Source organism: Populus alba, chromosome 19 (assembly GCF_005239225.2).
Source record: "Populus alba chromosome 19, ASM523922v2, whole genome shotgun sequence".
Classification (NCBI taxonomy): Eukaryota; Viridiplantae; Streptophyta; class Magnoliopsida; order Malpighiales; family Salicaceae; genus Populus; species Populus alba.
The window spans coordinates 14,649,436-14,654,573 of NC_133302.1; the positions used below are offsets into that span (position 1 = coordinate 14,649,436).

At 33.2% G+C, this 5,138-nt stretch overlaps 1 pseudogene; it reads right to left on the minus strand.

Annotated features, from left to right (window-relative positions):
- Positions 1–459: 459 nt before the first annotated feature.
- Positions 460–2,004, minus strand: LOC118034699 (expansin-A8-like; annotated as a pseudogene).
- Between the last annotated feature and the right edge of the window lie 3,134 nt (positions 2,005–5,138).

Below are 5,138 nucleotides of genomic sequence, written 5' to 3' on the forward strand. Positions count from 1 at the left end.
CAGCTCAAAACAGTGGAGCGCAATGACGTTTACAGTGCAAAGAATGGCTAGAAATTTGATTATACATTAAAATGCATGAGCGGAATTATTATTCATATAATTAAGTACAAGGACCCAAAGAAATTAATTAGTTAAAAAGTAAAACTACACAGATTTAAATGTTCCAACTGGTTTCAACAAATGGGACTAAATCTACACAAACCATTAACGATGTTCACCGGCCTTGAAATCAAAAAGAAGCGACGACATGAACATTCCCATGTATCATAAACTGTAAAGGAAAACTATATCTTCAATTTTAGTCTGCTATATAAAGGCCCAGCGGGTGCTAATAAACCACACGCAAAAGCAGACATATTTGGCCATGCCTTCCCTACCCTACCCCTTCTCCTCCTCGCAAACCATATATAGATGTCCATCACACACCAATCAATGAGAATTATGTTCGTCTTCACAAAGCTAGGGAACTGACTGCCGGAAAAATGTCTTGGCCAATTGCCAGTTTTCTGGCACGGTCGTTGTACTAGTCACAGTCCTTACCCATCACTTGTGGTACCTTGGAAAGAAAGACATTTTGGCCATATGAGGTAAGAATTGCTTTCGCCATTTCTGGCCAGTCTCGACATTAGCTTGCCACCCTGTCTTAGAACCCTTGATTCGACACTGAGAGTGAAATCTCCTGCCTCCAGCAACGTTTGTGATTCAACACCAGATTAAGTAAGAGTGCCCATTATGGTAAAGCCTTATTCCTCCTTTCTTGACACAGGGGACCCTGTTTGGAGTTTGGACCAAAACAAAGTGTTGTTAATGAGATGAGCTCAATCTATCTGATAATGTGGATGCTATGTTGCCTCCAACGGATGAGCTAGAGCTACCGCAGAGCCCAAAGATCATAACTGAGCCACCCCTGTATAAATGATCTATAAGCGCTATGGAATAAACTAAGAACTGGTTCGTTTAATTTTGCAAGCATATTTTTGTAACCGATGGAAGTCACTTGCCAATCTATCGTTAATTTACAATTTAGGTGAAATTATATATGAAAATGAAAGTTGAATATCTCAAATGAGAGGTGGTTTTTACCTTCTGAATGAGATTGGTACAATTCCAGCGCTGTATTTGAGCGATTTGCCAAGAAAGCTGGCTCAGCCATGTCGAAGTGTTGGAGGGAGGATTACACCAGCCACCGTTGTCATTAGACAAGGCAGAGTTTAGGGTGGCAGAACTTGTTAGTGGCGGTGACGGTGATGGACCCAGGGAGGCACACCATTTGGGATCACTGCACATCTCATCTCATAACAAGAACCACAGCTCAACCATTGTTGAATAGGCAGTACTAAGTGCTGCAGTGTTAGTACCATACCCTTGACTGTACAAATTGCCATACCCACAAGCACCCCTGCAATATTTTAGTGCATACATATATCATTAAGAGCCAAAACTTTATTTAAAGGAAAAATCAAATTTGTAATTCACACTCTGAGTCCACTAGACAATCCGTGACATCTCAAGGACTGATAGTTTTTTGAGTGACATATGAGCTTCGTGACATTGCGCAAGAGTAGAGTACTATTTGTTTTCCCCTTTTACACTATGGTTTGATATATGGACTTATTGGTATAACAATATTTTACATTTTACATAGAAATCTTTTCAGGAAGTGAATTTGGAAAAACCATACAGTAGAAGTAGCATTATTGCCCTATGAAGAAAGAAAGAAAAGTTGCAGAAACATACCCATTGTCCCAGAAGCATCACCCCCGCCATAGAAAGTGGCATGGCCACCTTGCCACCCTCCGTCGTCCCCATAAGTGCCTGCAACGCACAAGTGGAGCACAAACAAGAGAAGAGAGATAGTAGCTGCCATTGTCATTGTTGCTGGTAAGGTGTATCTATCAGGCGAGGAGAGGGAAAGTTTGTGTGAGAAAGACTCGACGCTTGGTGCTAAGGAAACGAGAACATGAACGCTTTATATAGGCAACGAAGGGGGCGGAGGTCGAGGGCGGTTGTTGATGTGGACGTGTGGAGGAAGCTGAGACAAGCTAATAAATTACCATGTTAGATAGCCAAAGCCACAGCGAAAAAATACTGAAACTCCTTGTCATATTTTCTTCAAAGAATCGGAGGGCACATGCAGATGTTCTCAGTAGGCATTACCATACAAGCTGACCAAGGACCGAGCCCAGGACCCCACCTGCACATGCATTCATCGACTGTTTTCTTTTTTCCCTGCTTAATTTCTTGTTTTTTTTTTTTTTTTTTTTTTTTTTTTTTGGGGTGCTTGTCACGTATGGAACGTGGAATTTTCTTCTTAAATGGCCTGGAATTGCTGATCGCGGTTTTCGGGGCTTTGATTGGGGAATTTGGATTTTCAAAGTCCACAGGTAGGTTGAGGAACTCGAGGGGTCCACCTCGAGGGGTCATCTTTTTTTTTTTTTTTTTTTTTTTTTTAGTGGGGGAGAAGCATTTGATATGCTTCATTGAAGGGTTTTTGCTCTACATAAATTCAAGTATAGGTGTTGCGATTATTTTTTGAATTTTCTAATACTTTTTTAAGAAAAGAGAAAAAGAATGAATATATCTATTAGCTTGAAATGAGAATTATTTCCTTAGAAAAACATGTTTTTTTTTTTTAACTCTTCACTTTCCTGAAAAAAATAAAAATATAAAAGAAAATAATTCCGAATTCCCTTCTATATATAAAAATAAAGATCTTATTTGATTTATCTAATATTTCATGCTCTTTCCTTTTAGTATTTTTAATTTTAACCAAACAAGTGATCTCTTGTTTTCATTTTTTTTTTAAAATTATTATATTTAGCTTTTCATGAATAAATCATTTTAGAATAAATAAAAAAAAATCCCTATTCTAGTCTCGTGGATGAGAATGAACCCTAATTCCTCCACGTAAAAACCCTATTTTAGTTTAGTCTCGTGGATGACAATAACATAATTAGCAAAACTGTGGACAGTGACTTCAAGAATCATTAGTCGGTGGCTAACATGACTTATCAAACCCCATCCGGAATTGATTTGATCAACGAATTAGGTTTAAATCATACGGTTAATCGAGATCAATTCAAATTAATTTTTAACTTTTTCAAAAAAACTATTTAAAATTTTAATATTTATATAAAAAAATTAAAAATAATTCATGTAAATATAGCTAGACATATTATAAATAATAAAGTTTAAAATATTATTTTAAAAGATTTTTTTATCTCAAAATTAAAAAGATATTATGTTATTATTTTAAATTGAAATATTTAAATTTAAAAGGTTTTTATTTTATATTTAAAAAACATAAATTTTTTCTTGATCAGAGAAAAAAAAGAAGAAAGAAGACGTAGCGATTAATAAATTAATAACACAAAACAATATTTGTCAATATCTGAGGTTAAAGTCAGCAGCACACGTACGTAGAAGATTTTAAATAAAAGGAGATTACACAACCGGACAAAAGTCAACACCCATCAAGGAGATTTACCGGTTTATTTCTACAAGGGAACAGTGTAAATAATTAAAGAAAAAACCTAGTCAAATATTTTGTACAAACTCTTAGAATTTTGAACATGATAGAAATTGAATGGTTCAATTTTTATTCTTATGTTAGCTACTTATTGGTGAATTAGAATGAAATGGATTTTTTTTATAGGCACACGGCACCATGTACATTAATTAGAGAGTGCTTTGAGAAGAAAGAAAGAAAGAAAGAAAAAGGCTATTTGTATAAGTTTCGAGATGTTAAAAAACCATATTTAATCCAATAACTTAAGTTGTTAAGTGAAGTTTCAAGATATGATTTATATTATTATTTAACACATCATTTTAAGTGAAAGATTTTTAGACATGAAACTTGCACATATTAATATTAACTTGTGCTTGATTTTTATCAAATAAATAAGGGAGGTGAAATTCGAACTTGTAACTAGTTGGTTATTAAATCTCTAATATCATGTCAAAAAATATCTTAACCTAATAATTTAAACTGTTAGATAAGGTCCCAAAATATGATTTATATTATTCTCTAACATGAGAGAGAAAAAAATTGGTGAGATATTTGTTGTTATTTTTTTATATTTGTGAGATTTTTAATTTTAATTTGGTTTTCTTGTATTTTTATAATGAAATCTTCATTCATCTCTGAGTAAGTAATTTGATAAAACATATTAAACTAATATTTTTATTTTTTTCCTTCTAATTTCTTATTATCTTTCACTAACATCCAATAGGAATATTTGATCTTAGGATTTCTTGAATAGTTTTTCCAAAAATTATAAAATAATTTTAAACACATATATTACCGAACTATAAAATCATTGCATTCTTAATTAATAGATTTTCCGAACGAATCTCAAGTTGATCAGAAATTTTTTATTTTTGTTGGAAAAACGCAACTGCCTTTTTTGTCTTTTGCAAAGATGCCGTCTTTTACATATATTTTTCTTCTTCTACCTAAAGGATTCTCATGCTTAATTCAACTTAATTGATTTAATTAATTAATTAATACAGGGCTTGATACGGACCTACCATGTTAGCATCACATGCAACTCCCGCACCTCGCGGTCCCTTGTCTTCATGCATCTCTTTCTTATGAAATTTGAGAGGCTTTAATTTATTAGAAACATGTTGTAAGAGAATAAATAAGTTACTGATTTGACCCAATCACACCCTCTACATTTATAAAACTTTGAATAACACAATTTTATATATCAATTAATATCATATGAAGAGGAAAATGGAACCCGGAGAACATCCTTTCCTTATCCAATCTCAGCTAGAATATCTTTCCACAATATCCTTGTATTTGTCAGTTTTACATTATAATAAAAAAATAAGTTAAATTGTGTGGTGTTTTTACGGTTGCTTAACTTCTGTTTATTCTTGGATTATAATAGTGGAATTTTTTAAAATTCTTAATCTGATCCTTAAACTTTTTATTTTGCATAATTGGGCCCTTTTGAGCCAAAATCAAAAGCCAATTGCATGGTTTTTTTTTTTTTTTTTTAGGATTGAGGGTTGAATTGAAAGATATGGTTTATTTTGGTCCCTTATTTTTTAAGCAATTCGGTATCTGGTTCCCATAATTTTTAAAAAATCTGTTTCGGTACCACACTTTATTTTCTTATTTTTTTAGT